The sequence below is a fragment of the Elephantulus edwardii genome, unplaced genomic scaffold (genome assembly GCF_000299155.1).
Source record: "Elephantulus edwardii isolate Elephantulus edwardi_28Jun2011 unplaced genomic scaffold, EleEdw1.0 scaffold00057, whole genome shotgun sequence".
Lineage (NCBI taxonomy): Eukaryota > Metazoa > Chordata > Mammalia > Macroscelidea > Macroscelididae > Elephantulus > Elephantulus edwardii.
In genome coordinates this window covers 5,263,492-5,289,622 of record NW_006399807.1, presented here as the reverse complement: position 1 = coordinate 5,289,622, position 26,131 = coordinate 5,263,492, and positions in this window count along the sequence as shown.

The following is a 26,131-nucleotide window of genomic DNA, read 5'->3' as shown; positions in this document are numbered from 1 at the left end:
CTGCTCCCCTTCCCCCACCTCCAGTCTACTTTGTAATGCACCTCTTATTCCAGATTGTCGTCATACATATCATGCCTAATCATATATTCTTATTTTAAAACTGCTGATAAATAATGGTTCTACATCTACTTTAACAAATATCTATATTCAGAGTTTCACTAAAGTAACCAAGTTTCTACAGATGATGTTAACTACTCATTGTTGCTGTTGTTGTTATGTGCCGTCGAGTCGTTTGTGACTCATAGCGACCCTATGCACAACAGCCCTAAACCCTGCTCTATCCTGTGCCAATTGCATTGCCTCTGACACACCCATCCTGATTACCCCAGTCACCGAATCAATCCACCTCATAGAGGGTCTTCCCCTCCTGAGCTGTCCCTCTACTCTACCCAGCATGATGTCCCTCTCCAAAGACCTGTCTCTCCTTACAACATGTCCAAAGTATGTCAGATGAAGCCCCAGAATCCTTGCCTCCAAGGAGTAGCCTGGTTTAACCCTCTCTAGGATGAAATAAATCAATCTATGAAGATGACCCTCTATGAGGTGGATTGATTCAGTGACTGGGGTAACCGGGATGGGTGTGTCAGAGGCAGTGCAATGGGCACAGGATAGAGCAGGGTTTAGGGCTGTTGTGCATAGGGTCGCTATGAGTCACAAACGACTCGATGACACACAACAACAACAACATGAAGATGTGTTTCCATTTTATAAGATAAGTTCTCTTCCTTAGTCAGAAACTATATGAGTGATAGTGTGTGTGCTTTCCAGATAATGAGTTTAGGTATCATCCTCTGACAATGAATAGTCTGTGGTTCTCAGTAGAGCTAGCTATAGTTCACCAGGAGGAATAGTTTTTAATCTAGGCAAGTGAATTCTTTGTTGTGTTAGAAGTAACAATTTTCATGGCAATGTAGTTTTATGACATTGGAAGACATACTTGGCAGCTCATACCTTCTTGTGGTTGTGAAGTCAACTCCAACTGAGAGTGACTCTGAAAGACAGAGTAGAGCTTCCCTATACAGATTCTTATACTCTGGTGGCTGAGTGGTAAGGAGTTGCTTTGCCAGCACGAAAGAACATGCTTTAAATCCACCAGATGCTCTGCAGGAGCGAAGTGGGCAATTTCCTTCCCCGCAATTTGCTAGCCCTTCTTGAAAAACCCACTGTTCATCATTGTATCTATAGAACCATTAACTTGGCATATAGTAATTTCACAATGAATTTTTTTGAAATAAATGAATGCATGATTGATGCCAAGGGAACTTGGCAAGAGGAAACTTATTTGGCCAATATAATGTCACTAATGTTATGTCAAGAGAGAATAAATAATTAACTAAATCATTGGAGCTTTACAGATTTCAGAAATATGTTAGCTTTTAAACAGTTCTTTCCTTCATCTGTTCCAATGCAGTGTTCATTATTTATCCCTTCTTTTCTTAGTTTCCTCCCAACCCCCACCCATGTCAGTCCTGTTTTATAACAGTATTGTTATGCAGTTTTTGTCCTTTTGTGACTGAGATATTTCATTCAGCATAACAGTGTGAATACAATTACTGTCCCTGAAAATGGGTAAAATGGCAAATTTTATGTGTTATATATTTTATTTTTATTAAAAAATAATGTGAGCAAAAAATAGAAATGTGTTTGCTAAATACATAATTAACAGCATTTTGGAATCCTGCATCTTTTTTTAAATTCCTGTATGCTAAGAGTTAATAAACCTGATTTCTCTAAAAGTCTTTGGTTATTCTTACAGAAAATGAAAACAAAATAGAGATATAAAAGTTACTTGATTCTATTATATAGATAGTACTTATTATGCCCTTTTGGTGCAATGTTTAAACAGTTGGCTGCTAACCAAAAGATCTGCAGTTCAAACCCACAAGCTGCTCAATTGGAGAAAAATGAGATGGTCCGCTTTAGTAAAGATTAGCAGTCTTGGAAACCCTATGGGGCAGTCCTACTCTGTCCTACTGGGTCAGTATGAGACAGAGTTGGCTCAGTGAGCAGTGAATGGATGGTAGTACTGAGACAACTCTGTGTAATGTAGGTATTTGGCATATATTTTTGGTATAATTGTACTGTGTGGGCCAGGCTTCAGGGATTTGAAATGGACTTTTGAATTTAAATGCTGTGTACACAGTGCCATTTAATGCTGGAGCAGTCTAATGAGGTTGCATTGTATTGTGTGATATATATCCTCAGGAGCATTGGTTTGATAGATCATTATGCAGTCACATTGCTTTCTCCCTTCATCATAAAGAATGCAAAACGGTAAAAAGAGGCTGAGTTTGAAAAATAGTGTAAAATTCTGCCTCTTCAAGAAATGTCTACCAAATTAAATATATATAATTATGTATGGATATTTATCTTTAATGGATGTTTCTGTGACAGAATTATACGAGAAGCTACCTTGCTGTTACGGTTGCCTGTTTGGATTCTGTGAGTGAGATAGAAATTGCTTTATTCAAACCATTAATGAAATGTCACTGTCAATCCACTTCTAACTGCATCATATGCTTTTTATCCTTTGTGTTAAAGATAAAGAAATAAAGAACAGTATTTTCAGATACCGTCCTATTCCTGTAGAAATGAGCTGTGTTTTAACTCTAAGCTTTATTCTTATTTCTCGTTTATTTGTAAATTACATCATAAAATAAAAAATGCAATTTTAAATACATAAAAATTAACATGTGGAGTTTTTCCTTGGTATGTCATTATCTCCAGTCACTTTTTCCCCTCTCATTTTACTCATTCCTTCCTTTATTTCTTCCTGCCTTTTAACTTATTTTTACAACGAGGAAAGCAGATAGTCTTTCTGATTAATCTTTTCTCCTGATGGTCCTATACTTACTTGGCTGATTTCTCTTTGTGTATGTTGGGCCCAGATTTTGAAAACAGGTATTATTTTTATTTATTTTTTTGGATATTGTTTGACACTATGGCAGTAAAACATTCACCAATTCAGCAGTATGTGTTAGCAATTCAATGACATTACTTACATTCTTCAAGGTGGGCTACAATTCTCACCCTCTTTTCTGACAAAAATTTGCTACTCCCTCAGGCTCCAATCTAATCTTTCTAGTTACCTTTTGTCCATTTGATCCAATCTACATGGTTATAAAAAGAGAATAATGCTCAAAGGAGACATGTTTTACTAGTTAAATGATTGGAAGGTTTTAAGAAGACTTCAGAGGTTGTGTTTGATTTAAAGTTTAAAGATTATCTCAAGGCAATCGCTTCTGGAGTTTGTTTTGTCATCTTGAATGACGTGAGGAAGTCTGGAGTCTGTGAGAATTTGAATTTATATTTGAGCTGTGGTGCTGGAGAAGAGTGTTGATGTACCATGAACTTATAGGAGAAGAAACAGGTTTGTCCTGGAGAGGATGAATCGAGGTTGCTCCTTGGAGTCAAGGATTCTGAAGCTTCATCTGATGTACTTTGGGCATGTTGCAAAGAGGGACCAGTCCTTGGAGAGGGACATCATGTTTGGGAAAGAAACAACCTTGATGAAATGAATTCTGTGATTGCGGTAGTGGGAGTAGGAGTGTTGGGGACAGTGAGTTTGGCACAGGGTAGAGCAGGGTTTGGGGCTCTTGTACCATAGGTTTGCTACGAGTCACAAGCAACTTAATGGCACATAAGAACAACAACGTTCTAACTACCCACACTGGTTTCATTCTAGAAGTTGGTTTCTCACGTCTTGATGGGGGTCACGTAAAGTGAGTTCTGTTGGTTTGTGTTATTGATTTTTTTCCCTCCCCAAGCAGGTGTCTATTGGTTGAACTTTTGCCCCTTTTAGTCAACAAGGACCCAAGGGCGGAGGGTCTATTGGGATTATCAGAGTCAACAACATTTGTTGGGTGTGTCTTTAAAGTTCTGTAGGGCCATATTTATTAATGTTAGGATGAACATTCTTTAAATGGTATGGCAGTCTATTTGCTGTATTGAATTACTTGGAGTTGCTGTGATGCTGAACACTGTGCAATAGTTGTGTCAAATACCATGATGGTAACCCATTATGGACAGTGTTTGGAGGAGCTTCCAGACTGATTGAATTTTGGAAGCAGGAGTGGCATCCACTTCCTAAACCAGATAGCTCTGGAAACTATAAACTCTAGAAACATAAAGAAATGATATTAATTATAGAACAGAGTTCAGGCCTTTTGTTCATGTCACTAGGAGTTATATGCGACTTGATAACACTTAACCACTGCAAGTGAGATTAGTGTTGTTATAAATTGGATGAACATTCTTCTTTGTACATCTCTCTGTCAATTTGCTGTACTGAGGTCACTTGAGTTTGCTGTGATGCTGAACCTTGTGCCATTGAGGTGTCAAATATCATAATGGTTTCCCATTGTAGACAGTGTTTGGTAGAGCTCCCAGTTGTAAAACAGGTTTGGAAGCAAGAGTGACATCCACTTCCTAAACAACATACCTATGGAAACTCTATGAACTTGGAGAAACGATGATAGTTACAGAAAAGCATTGGGTCTTTTATTCATAGTCACTATGAGTTGTGCTCGACTTGACAGCAATCAACAACAAAATATGGGTTTGTTTACAAAGTTCCTGTACATAGTGTTTCACACTATTCTTCATTCATATTGTGTTTCATACAATTATTCCCATTCATTATGTTTTATAAAATTGATCACCATTGAATTATGCCCACTAGACCTGAAAAGACTTTGATGGTCCTTTCCTATTTCCTTTACCCCCCTTCCTTCACCTACAAAATTGTGCAACCCTGTGATTTCACCCCTACCCATCTTCACCCCTCTGTACCCATTCCTTCCCACCTGGGGAAATTTTACTAGTTATCCTTCTATTTTTACAACACAGTATTTGTCTTTATGGGACTGAGTTAGTTCACTCAGTATAGTGCTCACCAGTCTCTCCCAAGTTATGTAGTATTTATCAAAATCATTACTTCTGAGTGCTGCATAATATTTCATTGTGTGAATGTACCACAATTTCTCAATCTAATCGGTTGTAGTTGGATATTTGGGCTCTTTCTATGTTCTTTTGATGATAAAAAATGCTGCTATGAGCATAGGTGTACAAATCTTCATTTATGTCTCAGTTCTAATGGGGTATATTCCTAGTGGTGGAATAGGTGAGTCATATGAAGTTTCTGTGTTCACCGTTTTTGAGGAAATGCCAAACTCTTTTCTCACCAACAGTATAGGAGAGTTCACACCTCTCCACATGCTCTCCAACATTTCTTGCTTGCTGCCTCACTAAACTTTGGCACTACTACCAGGGTGAGATGGTATTTCACCATGGTTTTTATTTGCATCTCTCCTATTGCCAGTGATTTTGAATATTTCTTAATGTGTCCATTGGCTATCTGAATGTCTTCCTCCATGAAAAGTCTTTCCACGTGTTTTGCTTATTTTGTAACTGAGTTATCTTTTTCTTTTGGAGACCCAATAGTATTCTGTAAACTTTTGTTCTGAGACCGTTGCCTGAGATGGAATTGTCAAATGTTTGTTCCCAGTTGGTAGGTTTTCTTTTCACCCTGTCGGAAAGTTTTTGATGCGCACATAGATTTAGACTTTAGAAGGTCCTATTCATTAGTTTTATCTTCTCCACATTGTGCATTTCACATTGTATTTGTTAGGATCTTTATACCATAGACAAGGCCTTTTAAGATTGGTCCGACTTCGTCTTTGATAAACTTTATGGCTTTAAGCTCTACTCCCAGGTCTCTGATCCACCTTGAGTTGATTTTTGTGTATCGTGTGAGATGTGGATCCCATTTCAGTTTTCTGCAGTTAGCAGTTCAGTTTTGCCAGTACAATTGTTGAAGAAGTTGTTATTTCTTCTTTTGATCAGTTTTATTTCCTTGGTGAATATTAGTTGGCCATAGACAGATAGGTTCATTTCTGGATTCACGATTCTGTTCCAGTGACTGTGTTCCTATCATTGTACCAGTGCTTATTACTTTTATGAAGTAGGTTTTCAGGTCAGGGAATGCTGTGCCTCTCACTTAATTTTTGTTTTCTAGGAGTGCTTTACTTATTAAGTGTCTCTTTCATCTCCAAATAAACTTGGCAATTTCCTTTCTGATCTCCTTGATATCTTTATTGGTATTGAATTTAACTTATAGATTGCATTTGGTAGGATTGTCATTTCACTATATAGAATCATCCTATCCATGCACTTCATGAATTGAGAAGAATGGGAATCCCAGAGCATTTGATTGTCCTCTTGGGAAACTTATACATAGACCAGAAGGTTGTTGTGTGAACAAAGTAAGGGAACACTACATGGTTTAAAGTTAAGGAGGGAGTGTGTCAGAGTTGTGTTCTTTCTTCATACTTCTTCAATCTGTATGCTGAGAAAACTATCCAAGAAACTGGATTCTATAAAGAGGAGTGTGGCATCAAAATTGGAGGGAGACTCATCAATTACCTGCATTATGTACATTACAGACTTGTTCGCTGAGAGTAAGAACTTGAAGTATTTGATGGAGAAAATCAACAAATACAGCTCTCAATACAGCATCTCAGTGTCAAAAAATCCCAAAGATTCTTCTTACCACTGGATCAATAGGCAAAATCCAGATGGATAGAGAAAAGATTAAAACTGTTAACAACTTCCTCTTATTTGGATCTATAATTAACACTCTTGGTACAACAGTCAAAAAATCAGGAGATGTATTAGGAAAGTCTGCAGTTAGGGATCTCTCCAAATTATTGAGGAGTAATGACATAAGTTTGAGGATTATGGTGCATCTGATTCAGACTGTAGTCTTTCCAATCACTTGCATCTGAGAGTTAGACAATGAATAAGGATGACAGGAGAAGAACTGATGTCTTTGAGCTGTAGTGTTGGAGAAGAGTGCTAAACATTACAGGAACTTCCAAGAGTACAAGCATACATGTCTTGGAGAAGGCGCAGCCCAGCTGGAATTCTCTTTAAAGGCAAGAATGATGAGGATTCACCTCACATACTTTGGACATGTTGCTAGAAGGGGCTAATCCTTGAAGAGGGTCATAATGTTCAGAAAGGATGAGGGTCAACAAAGGACAGAGACCAGTTGGAGTGACATGGTGACTGATGCAATGGGCTCTAATGTGTCAGGAAGTGTAAGAATGGCACAGGATAGGACAAGGTTCAGATCTGTTGTTCATAGGATCGCTATAGGTCACACTTTACTCGACAGCACCTAACAACAACATCCATGAGCATGAAACCTTTTTCCATTTATTTTTGTCTTTTATTGCTTCTCACAGAAGTCTACTGTAGTTTTCTTTTTACAGGTCCTTTATGTCTCTAGTTAGTTCCCAAGCATCTCAAGTTCCCTATTAGTTTTCTAAGTATAGTTCATTCCCAAATATCTCACTTTATGGTAGGCTATTATAAACGATATTGCTTTCTTGGTTTTCTTCTCCGAGTTCTCTTTGTTACTGTAGAGGAATCCCACTGACTTTTGGATATTGATGTTGTTTTTGTCCTGCCCTTCTACCAAATTGATCCAATAGTTCTCACAGGATTTTTGTTGAGTCCTTGGGATTTTCTGTGTACACTACCATATCATCTGCATATTGTTGTGGGTGTGTTGTGTCATATCATCTGCATATAGCAGTGGTTTAATCATCTTTTTGCTGGTCTAGATGCATTTTATTTCCTTTTCTGGTTGTATTGCCCTAGCAAGTACTTCCAAAACAATACTGAATAGAAATTGTGCATTGTCCCATTTTTGGTAAGGATTTTTTAAAGAATGTTTGATCAAGATATTCTTAATGAACCATAACAAGTTGTTATTGGCTCTTGCTCCTGATATAGTCCTAAAACAAAAAATCTGGAGTTATTTTGGTGTCCTTTATAAACATTGATCTGTACTATATGTACCAACTTGTAGGCATGTTTAAAAGCATCTTTAATTGCATCTTTAATACTAGGACCATATTACATTCCCTAAGTAAGTCGGTACTACAACAGTCACATTTCAATTTGACCTGCTCCCTCTGAAGTTCCACAGTACCCTCAAGTATATTGCCACGGAAGAACATTGTGTCCTCACAACATACATACTTATGTTGTAGAAGCTCTATAATGATCCTCCATCACCTGAGTAACCATAAAAATTGTGGGAGGGTCGAGAGTGGAACGCAACACTCCCTAATACTACCACAACCCTACTGGGTTCACAATTGATAATTTGTGACTCAGTATCAACAAGAAACAGTCACTAGATTGTGTACCAGGGAGGGAGTCTTTCTTTTACTTTTGAAAGAGGGGGCCAACTCAGGGGGGGGGGGGGGGGAGAGGGCTGGGCGGGGAGAGAAGTGCAGCAATGAATGAATGGAAATCCAAATTCTCTGTAAATGTTCATTAAAATTATTAAAAAAATTAAATTAAAAAAATGTAACAAAAAAGAAACAGTCACTAGAAGAGTTCATTTTTCTGACCCTGAGCCCTTGCACAACAAAGCTCTTTGACACCAGGGCAAACTAGAATATATTCAGGGAATACTATGCCTACAGATTGTGAAGGAAACATGGATTTGCCTCCACAATCAACAGAAAGAAACTCCCGTAAAGGAGGAACCTTGAATTTAGGCTTCTAGCCTCTGGTAACATAGGAGTAAGAAGAGTTGTGCTGAAATCCCAAAGGCACACAGTTTGAATCCACTAGCTGTTCCATGAAAGAAAGATGGGCAATCTCCTCTCATGTGATTTACTGCCTCTGAAATTCTGCTAGAGGATCAATTATGAGTTGGTTCCAACTTGATGGCACCCAAAAAGAACCATCTCTCAAATGATAAATAAAATTTTTATCAAAGCCATTCATTTGTAGTATCTCTTTTGCAGCACCATCAGATAACTAAGACAAGCACATTTGACAAAATAATTCAAAGCAACTAATGATTTTTTGCAAGCAATTGTGTTGAGGCTAAGAAGACTTTGACTGAAACTTTGAGGTCTGACTTTTGGACACAATTGATAGAGGGTGACACTAACTAGTTTGTTGTGAGGGAAGAAAATGAAAATGACACTGGAGGAAGCTTTGCATTAGAAACAGTAAGAGTTCAACAATGCTTATCTTCCTGGCAAGCTTTTATCTATTCTATTTCAATGGATGTACAAAAAAGGAGTCTGTGGGATAGGGCTTAACTCTAAATCTAAGAGTAGAAAGAAGGGTGTCGCATGAGAGCTGGCAGCGTCTCTCTTTCTCAACTCAGTGTACTGATTAGAAGTGAACAAGAATGGGCCACTGTTTACTGGGTGGGAATGCTGGGCATGGAGTCAAGGCTTCACACATTTTGACTCTGTGCCTGACTAGTAACTCAACTCTCTTTGGCACTTCTGAAAGCACCAATAACAACAGCTTGCTAGGCGAAACAAACAGTTACTATATTTGCCTACTGGGAAGAATGTGGCATCAGGATTGGTGGAAGAATCATCAACAACCTGTGTTATGTGGATGACACAACCTTGCTTGCTGAAACTGAGGAGGACTTGAAGCACTTGCTGAAGAAGGTCAAGGACTGCAGCCTTCAAAATTGATTGAACATCAAAAAAACAAAGATTCTCACCACTGAGCCAATTGGCACTATCAGTATGGATGGTGAAGAGATTGAGATAGTTAACAGTTTTAGTTTACTTGGTTCCACAGTCAACATTCTTGGTAACAGGAAATCAGGAGAAGAATTACATTGGGAAAGTCAGTTGTTAGGGACTTCTCAAGAGTACTGAAGAGCAACGACATCAGGCTGGAGACTAAGGTGCACATGATTTAGGCTATAGTCTTCACAATTATGTGCTATGCATCAGAGTTGAACAGTGAATAGGGATAATAGAAAGAGAATTAATGCCTTTGAGCTGTGGTGCTGGAGAAGTGTTGAATATACCATGGACTGCTAGGAGAACAAACAGGTTTGTCCTGGAGAAGATGAAGCCAGAATGTTCCCTGGAGTCAAGGATTCTGAAGCTTTGTCTGACATACTTTGGGCATGTTGCAAGGAGGGACTAGTCCTTGGAGAGGGACATCATGTTTGGTAGAGTGGAGAGGCGGCACAGGAGAGGAAGACCCTCGATGAGATGGATTGATTCTGTGAGTGGAGTTGTGGGAATGAGTGTGTTTGAGATGGCGAGGTTGGCACAGGATAGGACAGCATTTAGGGCTCTTGTACATAGGGTCGCTGTGAGTTGCAAGCAACTCGATGGCATATAACAACTACTAAGCTAAGGAGCCAGGGGTGAGGAGCTTAACTGCCTATCCAAAGGCACAGGATTCCTTTCAAATCCATAAATTCCTCCAGTGCAATTTACAGCCTCTGAAAACTCACTGGAGGGTCAGCTGCGAGTCAGTTTCAACTCAACAGAACATAGCAACAGCTAAGCTAAAGATTGATGGTTTGGGTCCAGCTAGAAGCACCTTGGGAAAATGGCAATTTACTTATGAAAACTTAGGTACTGAGATCCCTATGTATCACAGTTCTACTTTGGTACACATGAGGTCACAATAAATTAGAATTGACCAGATAGCAGCTGGTACCTCGTAGAGCTATGGAAATCAGCAAAATTTGGGACTTAATTATCTACGGCACTGAAGTAAGTTGAGCCCTTAGTAAATTTGCCTATTGCACATATAGCAGTGATATTAGCTAGCATTTGTTAAAGGCTTCCACAAAACATCTTATGTGCATTATCTCTTTTCACCTTCAGTACTCATGATAAGAGAGGTAGAACTAATATATCCTTCCTTTCTAAATGATGAAAGGGGTCATATGAGACTTGATTAGACTGGTATGTGTAGGGTGAAGGAAGAACACAGATATTTCTTTCCCATCCAAAGTCTGAAATATTAATTTCCATGTTATAAAGAGGGCACATAATAGGAGCTGGTTCTGCTCTCCATTCTTCTTTGTTCTTTGCTTATTTAAAACAAAGATTCCTGCCTAATATGAAACAAGGCAAGCTTCGTGGGTGAGACAGAAACAAAAACAGCAAGTATCTACTTCAGACTTGGTCTCCTCTCACTTGTCATGCCATGACACATGTCCCGATTCCTGGAATTTGGACTCCGTTATCTTTTTGTCCTTGTAAGAACGAAGTATAAAAATGTCTGGCCTTTCATCTACTTCATACAGCTTTCCTTCTTCCTATCCCCAGATGCACTTTTCCTGATGATTATTGACTGTGAGGTCATGTGGTGATTCCCTGGATTCCATCTCCATTTATTTTCATAATATATTAAGTGTCACCTGCTCATGTTTGCTCCTCTCCAGCTCATGTCTCCACAACTCTTCATCCCTCCCCCCTTTCCAATTTTGGAACAGTCATCTATAGCCATTAACTGACTTAACAAATCTTTCTGTCAGTAGGGTACTTTATGGAAATTGAAAACTAATTAACGTTTATCTCAGCAGCTAATCATATAAAATCCACTGCCTTCCTATCTCAGGTTCTAAAATAATGATTGCCCGTGAGTTGAGCAAGGAAGATCTTGATAAGTCCTGACAGGGCACAAGCTGAGATGAGAGGGAACGGGTAGGCTTCAGCATCTTCTGCTAATGAGGACCATGGGGGCTGCAGCAGCTCTGGGTCTCTGGGAAAAGGTGGCCTCACCACTTAGCAGCTAGTCACCAAGACACAAAGGTGGTGTCTGAACACCAACACAGAGCGACATTGTTTTTTAAAAAATGGTAACTATAATAGTGTAAATGCAGTTCTTTTAGCAAAAATAAAGAAGGAAAAAAGCAAAACCATACAGGTATTTACTCTTTCATAAATTAAATAATTAGTTAATTCTGTAACCATTTCTTGATTGCCCATATATGCTGTGTCTGCATATGTGTGGGTATATACATGTGTGTATGTGTGTTGCGCATTAAGGAGATCAAGGTTCCAAACCTGTGGTTCCCATGTTATTTAATTTAAGCAATAGTAAGTGAGTGGATGGGAAAAGGAAGGGAAGAGAGAATTTTTAAGACATGTCTTGAATAGAAAAGGATTAATTTGTTGGTGCTGTTGTGGTTTTACCATAGAGACAAACTGACTTATAGTTGAACCTTCAATGGGTTTCCAAAAGCTGTAAATGGTAGGGGAAAAGATTGCCCTTCTTTTTCTTTTGGAACAGTTGGTGGATTTGAACCACCTATCTTTGAATTGACATTACAATTTCTTATTTATCAGGCCACCAGAGTTCTCTGTTAATTTGGTTGTTGTTAAGTACTGTTGAGTCAGAACTAACTCATAGCTGACTATCCAGTGGGTTTGCACAGGCAGTATAGCACATGGGAGGAGATTACTCATCATTCTCTTGCTGAGCTATTGGTGATTTGAACCTTTTACCTCTGGGTTGACAGTGGAGCTCCTTACCAGTAGGCCACTAGAACTTCCTGTTTGTAGTACACATAAATGGAAAAAACCCCCAGCAATCAAACACCCAAATGTAATTATATATGTGTCTTAAATAGAAAATAAATAAATAGATTGCTATTGTTATATACTACGCAGTCTGAACTGACCCAGCAAAGAAAAATAATAATAAGATTGCCATTGAGTCAATTTCATATTTATCATGAAGGTACTGTGTATCAGAGTGGTATTGTAGTCTATAGAGTTTTCAATGACTGACTTTTTGGGGAAGATATTTCCAGGCCTATCTTCCTATGCTCCTGTGGGTAGACTCAAACTCCCAACCTTTCAGTTAGCAGTTGAGCAAGTTTTGTATTTCAGAGGGACTTCACACAAAGTAGATGAGGGAGGAGAACTAATTTTGACTATATACCACACAACCTTTGCCAATTCTACAGTTTGCAGGTATATAATGTAATGTATAATTATATTGGTCATACTGTACACCATCACCTGTAATCATCACTAATTTCCTATCACAGTAAACAGAAACTTTCTTTTTATGTGGAAAAGTGGACTCAGCCACATTAAAAGGTTTGTGTATTGCCATACTTTACAGACTTTAATGTGCGAATGTGTACTTTTACTCTCCGAGGAATAGAAGAGGCTGTTTTTCTTAGGTTTGTGTGAGCACAGACTGTGTATATGTTTGTAAGTTATCACATAGAGTAAAGTTCCTATTATGTATTTTGGGAAATCATGTCCTGGTATAAAAATCAGTTAAACAAAAGAATTAAGTTTTGAAAATAGATAGAAAGGAGCCAGATATAGGTCTGAATGGGACTGACATTCATTTCTCACTGTCTTTTCTGTTTGTGCCCTTGAGCAGTCCAGCTGAATGTGTCATGCTGACCTGATAATCAGGGTTCGTGTTATGTACTGAACTATGTCCTCCCAAAATATGTGTTAACTTGCCTCGACCAGAATTCTCAGTGTTTTGAACATAATGATGTAATATAGATATTATGTAATATTGCCCTATGAACTGATGATTTTAAGAGGACGAGGGTTGAGTGTTGTTGTTAGATGCAGTTGAGTTTAACTCATAGCCACACTATGAGCAGTAGATATGAATCTTGTCCCATCCTGTGTCATCCTCATCATCTCTGATACACTTGAGTCCATTGTAGCAGTCACAATCCACGTGATTGAGTGTCTTCCTTTTCTTTGCCAACCCTCCACCTTTTAAAGCATGAGGTCCCCATCCAAGGAATAGCCTCTCTTAACAACATGCCCAAAATATATGAAGCAAAGCTTTTTAATCTTTTCCTCCAAGAAGCATTCCAACTGCACTTTCTCCAAGACCTATCTGTTTGTTCTTTTAGAAGTCCATAGGATATTCAGTACTATTCTCCAACATGACAGAACATAGACATCAACTATTCTTTTGTCATACTTTTCTTTATTAAGCTCTTAGGTGCATAGGCTCTAGAAATCTATGTAATCTTAAGTAAAATGTTATAATGAAATGTGCAAAGAGCTTGGGTCAGAAAATCAAAGGGGATGAAATTGCTCAGCATTTCTTAAACTGATGGAAATGAAGGACAAATTCAAGCCTCGAGTTGCAATACTTAAGGATGCTTTGGGCAGAATACTAAATGATCCAGGAAGCATTAAAAGAAGATAGAAAGAGAACACAGAGTCATTGTACCAAAAGGAACTGGCAGACACAGAAGAAATTCATGAAACAACATATTGAGCAAGAACCTGTGTTGATGAAGGAAGAAGCTCAAGCTGCTCTGAAAGAATTGGCAAAAAACAAGACCCTCAGGAATTGACGCATACCAATTGACATATTTCTACAAACATATGCTGCCCTGGATGTGCTCACCAAGTTTTGCCAAGAAATCTGGAGGATAATCACTTGGCCAACTGACTGCAAGAGATCTATATTTGTTCCCAAATAAAGAAAGGTGACCTTGGAGTGTGGAAATTATCAAACAATATCATTAATATCACATGCAGGCAAGATTCTACTGAAAATTATCCAAAAAGTATGGAACAGCACCTCAACAGAAGTGCAGGCTGGGTTTAGAAGAGACCATGGTACTAGGAATATTATAGCTAATGCTTGATGGATCTTGGCTTAAAGCAGAGAGTACCAAAAGAATGTTTGTCTGTGTTTCATTGACTATGCAAAGGCATTTGACTGTGTGGATCATAACAAACTGGCTGACTCTGAGAAGAATGGGAATCCCAGAACACTTGATCATGCTTATGTGAAACGTATACTTGGACCTAGAGACCGTTTTTAGAACAGAGCAAGGAAACACTGCATGGTTCAAAATGGGAAAGGTGTACAACAGGGATGTGTCCTATCTCCATACTTCTTCAATCTATATGCAAAACACATTTTCCAGGAGGCTGTGCTGTATGAGAAGAAATATAAGATCAGGATTAGAGGAAGACTCATCAACAATCTGCGTTACTCAGATGACACAATCCTGCTTGCTGAACCTGAGGAGGACCTGAAACATTTACAGCAGAAGGTCAAGGACTCCAGCCTTCAATATGGAATGAAATGTAACATCAAGAAAACATAGATTCTCACCACAGAGCTGATTGGCAACATCATGATAGATGGTGAGGAGTTTGAGATTGTTAATAGCTTCAGTTTGCTTGGTCCCACAATCAACACTCTTGGTACCAGTAGCGAGGAAATTAAAAGATGAATTGTATTGGAAAAGTCTGCTGTTAGATACCTCTCTGAAGTACTGAAGAGCAAGAATGTCAGTCTGGAGAATAAGGTGTGCCTGATACAGGCCATGGTCTTTGCAGTTGCTTGCTATGCCTCAAAAAGCTAGGCTTTGATTAGGGATTATAGAAAAAGAATTGATGCCTTTGAGCTGTGGTGATGGAGTTTTGAATATACCATGGAATGCTAGGAGAACAAACAAGTTCATCCTGGAGAGGATGAAACCAGGCTGCTCCTTGGAGGCCAAGATTATGAAGCTTCATCTTACATACTTTGGACATGTTGCAAGGCAGAACCAGTCCTTAGAGAGGGCTGTCATGCTTGAGAGGGTTGGGGGACAGCACAAGAGAGGAAAACCCTTGATGAGATGGATTGATTCAGTGACTGAGGTAATGGGGGCAGATGTGTCGGAGACAATAAGATTGGCACAACATAGAGTAAAGTATAGGACTGTTGCCCATAGGGGTCGCTATGAGTCACATGTGACTTAATGGCAAATAACAACCACAGATGCATAGGAAGTGGTTGAAACAACCATGGCATGAATCCAACATATCATAGTGTTCAAACTGACATCATTGCGCCTCAGTAATTTGGAGAGGTCCCTGACAACAGATTTTCCCAATGTCTTCTAAATTCCTGATTGCTGGGAACAGGGATGTCGATTGTGAGTCCAAGGAAGAGGGATTTGTTGACAGTTTCAATCTTTTCTCCAACTATGATGACATTGCCCTTCAGTGGAATGTTTGTTTTCTGGATGTTGACATGCATTCACATTGACATCTTTGATCTTTTGCAAGAAGTGCTTCAAGTCCTCCTTACTTTCAGCAAGCAAAATTGTGTCATTTATTTACTGTAGGTTATTGATGAGTCTTCCTCCAATCTTGATGCCACATTCTTCTTCATAAAAGCTAGCTTCTTAATTATTTGCTCAACATAAAAATAAATATAGAGATAGCATACAACCCTGACACACTTTTCTTGATTTTATTTTTTTATGTACATTTAGTTCTATTTTAAAAAGTTTTTAAAATTTTATTATTTTTGTCCAAATTGCTCTGAAGGAATTGACAAAAAACAAGGCTCCATGAGTTGATGGCATACCAATTGACATATTTCAACAAACAGACACTGTCCTGGATGTGCTAACTAAGTTATGCCAAGAAATCTGGAGAACAGCCAGCTGGCCCACTAACTGGAAGAGATCTATATTTGTTCCCATTCCAAAGAAAGGTGACCCAACAGAGTGTGGAAATTGTCGAACAATATCATTGATATCACATGCAAGCAAGATTCTGCTGAAAATTATCCAAAAACGTTTGGAACAATATGTCAACAGAGAACTGCCAGATGTGCAGGCTGGTTTTAGAAGAGGTCGTGGTACTAGGGGTATTATAGCTAATGTTAGATGGATCTTAGCAGAAAGCAAAGAATACCAGAAGAATGTCTATCTGTGCTTCATTGACTATGCAAAGGTTTTTGACTGTGGATCACAAGAAGCTGTGGCTGACTCTGAGAAGAATGGGAATCCCAGAACATTTGATTGTGCTAATGTGAAACCTATACTTGGACAAAAAGGCAGTCATCAGAACAGAGCAAGGAGACAGTACATGGTTCAAAATCAAGAAAGGGGTTTGTCAGGGATGTATTCTGTCTCCGTACCTTTTCAATCTGTATGCAGAACAGATTGTCTGAGACGCTGGGCTATATGAAGAGGAATGTGGCATCAGGATTGGTGGAAGAATCATCAACAACCTGCGTTATGCAGTTGACACAACCCTGCTTGCTGAAACTGAGGAGGACCTGAAGCACTTGCTGCAGAAATCAAGGACTACAGCCTCCTATATGGACTGAAACTCAACATCAAGAAAACAAAGATTCTAACCACTGGGCCAATTGGCAGCATACTGATTGATGGTGAAGAGATTGAGATAGTTAACAGTTTTAATTTTCTTGGCTCCACAGTCAACACTCTTGGTAACAGCAGCCAGGAAATCAGGAGATGAATTGCATTGGGAAAGTCAGCTGTGAGGGACCTCTCAAGAGTACTAAAGAGCAACTATGTCAGACTGGAGACTAAGGTGAGCCTGTTCCAGGCTATAGTCTTCACAATTATGTGCTATGCATCAGAGAGTTGGACAGTGAATAGGGTTAATAGAAAGAGAATTGATGCCTTTGAGCTGTGGTGCTGGAGAAGAGTGTTGAATATACCATGGACTGCTAGGAGAACAAACAGGTTTGTCCTGGAGAGGGTGAAGCCAGAATGTTTCCTGGAGTCAAGGATTCTGAAGCTTCGTCTGACATATCTTGGACATGTTGCAAGGAGGGACTGGTCCTTGGAAAGGGATATCATGTTTGGCAGAGTGGAGGGGTGGTGAAGGAGAGGAAGACCCTTGATGAGATGGATCGATTCTGTGACTGGAGCAGTGGGAATAAGTGCGTTTGAGATGGCTAGGTTGGCACAGGATAGAAGAGCATATAGAGCTCTTGTACATAGGGTCGCTATGAGTCGCAAGTGACTCGATGGCACATAACAACAACAACAACAGCAACAATTATTTTTGTATGTATACCATCAAATCAAATCTGACTGGTACAGGAGGAGATTTTCCCTCCTTCTCCAGCAGAGCATCTGGTGGATTTGAACTGCACACCTCTGGAAGCATTTAGTTCTATTTTATCATTTAATTTCTTCCCCGACAATAAATCCTAAACAAGTCTTGGGAGTTTATTGCTAGAAAATGAGAGACATGCCTCTTAAGTCAGGATGGTTATGGTCTCAAGTTTTGCATTTCAGCACATTTGTCAGTGTGGGATGCATTTAGATACATTGGGTGTTGTATGACTCTAATTTTAAACCATGTGATTAGTGTTTTCTTGCTCTGTTTACATAATAGCCTCTTGGTCTATTGGTCTAAATAGGTTTTGCATGAGCACAATTAAGTGTCCTGGGACACTTCTCAATGTTAGCCATAATTTGTTATGATCCACATAGTCAAATGCCTTTGCATGGTCAATAACACATAAATAGACATTTTTATGATATTCTCTGTTTTCAACCAGGATCCTTCTTATATCAGCAATGACATCGCTGGTTACAAAACCTCTTCTAACCCCTGTCTGAATTTCTGACATTACTTTGTCAATGTACTGTTCTAGCGGTTTAGGGATGTTATAATATTTTGCTTGCATGTGATATTAATGATATTATTCGATAATTTCTATATTCTGTTAAATTCCTTTTCTTGTGAATGGGAACAAGTATGTATCCCTTCCAGTCAGCCAACCAGATAGCTGTCCTCCAAATGTCCTGGTACAGATTGGTCCAGGGCTGCAACTGTTATTTGAAATATGCCAATTGAAATCCCATCGATTCTTGGGACCGTATTGTTTGCCAATGCCTTTAGTGCAGCTTGAACTTCTTCCTTCTTTACAATTGACTCTTGGCTATATGACACTTCCTGAAATATTTCAATTTTGTCCAGTTCTTTCTGGTACAGTGGCTCTGTGTATTCTCTCTATCTTCTAATGTTTCCTGATTCATCCAAGATTTTGCCCGTTGCATCTCTGTATTGTAACTTGAGGTTTAAATTTGTTTTTTCATTTCTTTCAGCTTGAGAAATGCTGGCAAGGGAAGGAAACATTTTTATATCATCTCATCTTCAACATCATCCAGAGCTATGTAGTGGCTTCTGTGCTTAGAGAAAGCAACTATCAACAACCGAAGAAAGTATTGGGTGGTATACAATAGTCTTAATTCTACTATAGCCCTGAACAAATACGTAGGGAATTTTCTTGGGGTGAGGCCTTCAATATTTTTAATCTTACAAAAGAAAAAATAAGAAAGGGAGAACTCAGTTTCCCTAAGAAAAGAAGAACTGGGATTGGAGTGCTTCATTTGAACCCAGGACTCTGCTCTGAGAATCTCCTTTAAACAGGGAAAGGTCAAGACAACCTCCTTTTCTGCTGACCTCCCTAAACTTCAGTTTCCAAACAGTTGTTGTTGTTATGTGCTCTTGAGTCTCCTGCAATTTATAGTGCCCCTATGTACAACAGCCCTAAACCCTCCTTTATCTCTTGCCAATCTTATTATCTCTGACACACCTATCCCCATTACCTCAATGACTGAATCAATCCAACATATTGAGAGTCTTCCTCTCTTGCTCTCTCCCTCCACCCTCCAAAGCGTGATGTCCCTCTCCAAGACGTCCTGCCTTGCAACATGTCCAAAGTATGTCAGACGAAGTTTCAGAATCCTGACCTCCAAGGAGCAGTCTGACTTCACCTTCACCAGGATGAACTTCTTTGTTCTCCCAGCAGTCCATGGTATAGTCAATACTCTTCTCCAGAACCACATCTCAAAATCATCAATTCTCCTTCTATCATCCCTAGTCAGCATCCAGCTCTCTGATGGATAGCAAGTAATTGCAAAGATCATGGCCTATATCAGGCACACCTTAGTCTCCAGACTGACATCATTGCTCTTCAGTACTCTGGAAAGGTCTCCGACAGAAGACTTTCCCAATGTAATTCCTCTTTTACTTTCCTTACTGCTGGTACCAGGATTGTTGATTGTGGAGCCAAGCAAACTGTAGCTGTCAACAATTTCAATCTCTTCACCGTCTATCATGATGCTGCCAATCAGCCCAGTGGCAAGAATCTTTGTTTTCTTGATGTTGAGCTTCAATCCATACTGATGACTGTAATCTTTGACCTTTTTCAGCAAGAGCTTCAGGTCGTCCTTAGTTTCAGCAAGCATGGTTGTGTCATCTGCATAACACAGATTGTTGATGAGTCTATCACTAATCCTGATGTCACACTTCTCCTCATAGAGTCCAGCCTCCCAGATAATCTGCTCTGCATATATATTGAAAATATATGGAGATAGGACACATCCTTGATGCGCACCCTTCCCAATTTTGAACCATACAGTGTTTCCTTGCTCTATTCTGACTACTGCCTCCTCGTCCAAGTATAAGTTTCACATAAGCACTATCAAGTGTTCTGGTATTCCCATTCTTCTCAGAGTAAGCCACAGTTTGTTGTGATCCACACAGTCAAATGCCTTTGCATAGTCAGTGAAACACACATAGACTTTGCTCTGGTACTCTCTGCTTTCAGCCAAGATCCATCTAACATTAGCTATAATATCCCTAGTACCATTGCCCTTTTCTAAACCCAGCTTGCACTTCTGGCAGTTCTCTGCTGATGTGCTGTTCCAGTCGTTCTTGGATAATCTTCAGCAGAACAGTACAGGGGCTTTATCAGGATTAAAAGAAGACTCATCAACAATCTATGTTATGCAAATGATACAACCTTGCTTGCTGCAACTTAGGAGAACCTGAAGCTCTTGATGCAGAAGGTCAAAGACTTTTTGTGTTTTGTTTTGTTTTTTCAATATGGATTGAAGCTCAATATCAAGAAGACAAAGATTCTCACCACTGGGCCATTCGGCTGCACTGTGATGGATGGAGAAGAGAATGAGGTGGTTGAAAATTACAGCTTGCTTGGCTCCACAATCAACATTCTTTCTGCCAGCAGTCAGGAAATCAAAAGATGAATTGCGTTAGGAAAATCTGCTCTCAGGGACTTTTCCAGAGTACTGAGAAGCAATGGTGTCAGTCTAGAGACTAAGGTGCACCTGATCCAGTCTATGGTCTTTGCAATTACTTGCTATGCGTCAGAGACCTAGCTGGATAATGACCAAGGATGATAGAAGAATTGATGCCTTTGAGCTGGGGTACTGGAGAAGTGTCTTTAACATATCATGACTGCCAACAAAACAAATAGGTCTATGTTGGGGAGAGTAAAATCAAGTTTCTCCTTGGAGGCTAGGATTTTGAAGCTCTTTTTTACATACTTTGGGCATGTGGTCAAGAAGGACCAATACTTGGAGAAGGACATCATGCTCAGAAGGGTGGAGTTACAGCACAGAAGAAAACCCCAGATGAGATGGATGAATACAGTGACTAGGGCAATGGGGGAGATGTGTCTGAGTCGGTGAGACTGGCTCAGAACATGGCAGACTTCAGAGCTATTGTACATAGGGTCGTTATGAGTCTCAGGTGACTTGACAGCACATAGTAACAACAACAGATCTCTCTTACCCGCATCAACTAGGAGATTGTTGGAAATAAAGGTTTCAGATATCCAGTAGTCCTGGGAATTTGTATCTTACATGAATTCCAGGTTATTCTGCTGGGCAACCACTTTTGGAACATCTTAAGAACTACTTGATTAAAATTAACTGATGGAGGATATTGCAATTTTGACCTAAAATCAGAACATTTGTTTTTCCCCCATCAATGGGAGGTAGATGGAAAGTTTGGATGAGAAACATGCTAAAATAATTAAGATTCAAACATAGCACAAAAGAGTAACCTAATTATGCTTATTAAATAAGCTGCCTATATATACATTGGAATTCCATTTCTATGGGTAAAATGTCATATACACTAACAAAATACAATAAGTGAATTAAGCTAAAAAATGAAAGAAAAAAACCCCTACTGATATGATGGCTCATGTTTCTCAAAGAAAGGCTACTGGTGGATTTGAACTGCCAGAGAGGTACTGCTTTTGAGTTTTGAGTAATTTTTTTAAAAATTACAATTACTAGTGTTGTTGTCTTGTTATGTGCTGCCGAGCCGCTTGTGACTCATAGCAACCCTATGTACAAGAGTCCTATACCCTGCTCTATCCTGTGCCAGCCTCACAGTCTCTGACACACCTATTCCCATTATCCCAATCACTGAATTGATCTGTCTCATCAAGGGTCTTCCTCTCTTGCACTGTCCCTCCATCATCCCAAGCATGATATCCTTTCCAAGGACTGGTCCCTCCTTATAACATGCCCAAAATATGTTAGACAGAGCTTCAGAATCCTTGCCTCCATGAAGCAGCCTGGTTTCATCCTCTCCAGAACAAACCTATTTGTTCTACTAGCAGTCCACAGTGTATTCAACACTCTTCTCCAACACCACAGATCAAAGGAATCAACTCTCTTTCTATGATCCCTAGTTACTGTCCAGCTCTCTGACATGTAGTACACAATTGCGAAGACTATGGCCTACCAAAATCCTGAAGAAGACTTGGTTGTATAATAGCTAAGTTCTTATCTACTAACTAAATGGTTGACTTTTGAATCTATGCAGTGGCTTTGTGGGGAAAAGACCTACCTGTTCACTTTCATAAAGATTCCCAAGCAGAAAAACCTAAGGAACAGTTCTACTTTGAAAACAGAATCAACAACCCCCCCCCACACACACACAGAAACACAGAAAAAACCACAAAAAAACCACAAAAAAACCCCAACACACACACACACACACACACACACACACACACACCAATTCCACCCCCCACACACAGTAACTATAGTACTGAGTTCAAAGTCACAGATGATAATGAGGATGGCACAGGATTCAGATTGTTTATAGGGCCACTAAGTTTAGTCAACTTGACAGCACCTAACAACAACATATAACCATAAGTGGTAGCAGAAGAGACCAATATTATACATAAATATCCCAAGGAAGTTCACCTTAGCAAGGTTAAAAACAAATAAAAGAGTTCGTCCTCATTCAATCAAAGGCAAGATTGTGGAAATCTAACCTTTTATCAATACAATATACATTAAATAACAATAATAACATTAGCAAAGTACATGGCGTATAGTTATCGGGTTCAGTTGAGTATAACTCACAGTAATTCTATGAACAACAGATCTGAATCCTGCCCTGTCCTGTGCCATCCTCACAAGCTCTGAAACTCGTGCCCATTGCTGCAATCACTGTGTCAATACACCTAGTTGAAGGTCTTCCTATCCTTCACTGTCCAAGCATGATGTTCCTACCTTTGCAAACACGAAGTCCCTCTCCAGGTAATAGTCTCCTCTAGCAACATGCTCAATGTATGTGAGATAAAGCTTTATCATTTTTGCCTCCAAAGACATATCTGTTTGTTATTTTGGTAGTCCATAAGACATTAAGTACTCTTCTCCAGCATCACAACTCAACATCAAAAAAGCCCAAATATCCAACCACAGTGGAATGAATTAAGAAATTATGGTACATTCACACTATGGAATACTACGCTGCACACAGGAGCAATAATGGTGTAAATTACTACCTAACTTGGGAGGGGTTGGAGAGCATTATGCTCAGTACACTAATTCAGTCCTATAAAGGCAAATACTGTATAAGACCATTATCGTAGAATGAGCATGTGGATCCAAAAACCAGGAGTGTGAGAGCAGACAGGTGAGAATGGGCAGGGTGGGGGCATTTAATCATAGGGTCGCACAATTTGAGAGGTGGAGGGGCAGTGAAGGAAATGGGAAAGATCTGGTGTGAAAATCAGTCTATATGAACTTTGTAAATAAACAATTATATAATAAAAGAAAAATTTAAAAATCTAAGAATAAATATTGGCAACATTTCCCAGTTGCAAGTGAGAGAAACATACAGACAGAGACAGAGAGAGCAAGCAATTATCAATTCTGTCATCTTTATTCATTAACCAACTTGTGGATCCAGATCAAGTGACTGATAAAACCATAGCCTGAATCAGGCACATCTTAGTCCTCAAGTTGACATCACTACTCCTTAATAATTTGGAGAGGTCCTGAATCACAGACTTTCTTAGTGCAATACATTTCATGCTATCCTCACTTGGGACCAAGTATATCAATTGTGGGTCCAAGTAAGGTGAGGTCATTGATAATTTCAATCTTTTCTCCATCTATTATGATGTTTCTTAATGATCCAGTGTTAAAGATGTGTTTTCTTGACATTGAGATGAAATTGATCTTGAGGCTGCATTTTGGCAAATGCTTCAAGTCCTCCTCATTAGTTTTCATCAATGTAAGCTTTCAAAAATTGGCTGGAGCAGCACATCAACAGAGAGCTGCCAGATGTGCAGGCTGGGTTTAGAAGAGACCATAGAACTAGGGATATTATAGATAATATTAGATGGATCTTGGCTGAAAGCAGAGAGGACCAGAGGAATGTCTATCTGTGTTTCATTAACTATGCAAAGGCTTTTGACTGTGGGGATCACAATAAACCATAGCTGACTCTGAGAAGAATGGGAATCCCAGAACATTTGAGTGTGCTTATGTGAAATCTATACTTGGACAAGGAGGCAGTTGTCAGAACAAAGCAAGGAAACACTGCATGGTTGAAAATTTGCAAGGGTGTACACCAGGGATGTATTCTGTCTCCATACCTTTTCAATCTATGTGCAGAACAGATCATCTGGGAGTTTGACTGTTTGAGGCGGAAAGTGGCATCAAAATTGGAGAAAGATTCATCAACAACCTGCTTTATGCAGATGGCACAGCCCTGCTTGCTGAAACTGAGGAGGACCTGAAGCACTTGCTGCAGAAGATCAAGGACTTCAGCCTTCAATCTGGATTGAAGCTCAACATCAAAGATTCTCATCACTGGGTCAATTGACAGCATCATGATGGATGGTGAAGTGATTGAGATTGTTAACAGCTTTAGTTTGCTTGACTCCACAATCAACTCTCTTGGTACCAGCAGCCAGGAAATCAAGACACATACTTCATTGGAAAAGACTGCTGTCAGGGACCTCTCCAGAGTACTGAAGAGCAACGATGTCAATCTGGATACTAAGTTGCACCTGATACAGGCCAAAATCTTTACATTGGCTTGCTATATGTCAGAGAGCTGGACAATGACTAGGGATGATAGAAAGATAATTGATGCCTTTGAGCTGTGGTGTTGGAAAAGAGTATTGAATATACCATGAACTGCCAGCAAAACAAACAGGTTCATCCTAAAGAGGGTGAAGCCAGCCTTCTCCTTGGAGGCAAGGATTCTTAGGCTTTGTCGGACATACTTTGGGCATATTACAAGGATGGCCTGGTCCTTAGAGACGGACATCATGCTTGGAAGGGTAAAGGGATAAAGAAAGAGAAGGATACCCTAGATGAGATGGATTGATTTAGCAACTGGGGCAATGAGGGTAGGTGTGTCAGAAAGAGTAAGGTTGGCACAGGAAGAGCAGGTTTCAGGGCTATTGTACACAGGGTAGTTATGAGTTGCATGTGACTCGATGGCACATAACAAGAAGAAGAAGGAGAAGCAGCAGCAGCAGCAGCAACAGCAGCAGCAGCAGCAGCAGCAGCAGCTTAAGCTTCTTGAGGTAAGAATAGCATCGTATATTTTTGGCCTTCTAAAACCTACCATCAGTTTAATATATATTCCTTGATCATTTATTTGGCATATGACTTATTGTTGTTAGTTGATGTTCAATCATTTCCAACTCTCAGACACTACATGTATGCAGAGGAGAATTGCCCTGTATGATTTTCAAGGCAATGAACTTTTGGAAGGAGATTGCCAGGTCTTTTTTCCTGATGTCTATTGGTGAGTTCAAACTGCCAAAGTTTCATCTAATGGTTGGCTGTTTAACTATTTGCATCACTCAGATGTTCCAGACACAAAATACCCAGGCACTGACTGTCATTACATCCTTTGCAAATCACATAATCCTTCAAGGAGTTGCACAGTTTGTAAATCTTCAGAGGAAGAGATTGTTCATCTTTCTTCCAAGGAACAACGCTGGTGGACATGAACTGTTGATCTTTCGGGTAGCAGCTCAAACATATAATATTTGTGACCATGTAATATACTTTGACTCCCTGACATAGGAAAATTAGAAATACTGTTCACATTAATAAACACTCTACTGTTTACATTTTTCTTGACATTTTTTCAGGTAATTTTGTTGTTGTTAGGTTCTATTGAGTACAACTCGCAGTGACCCTATGAACAGCTGATCTGAACCCTGCCTTATCCTGTACGAGTCTCATCATCTCTGACATCCTAGAGCTCATTGCTGATGTTACCATGTCAATTTGTCTCATTAGGGGTCTTCCTCTCCTTTCTGACCTTCCATCTTCACAAGAAAGTATAATGTCTCTTTCCAAGAAATAGCCTCTCCTAGCAACATGCCCAAAGTATGTGAGACAAAATTTTAGCATCTCTTCCTCAAAGGAGTTCTTTGGCTGCACCTTCTTCAACACACT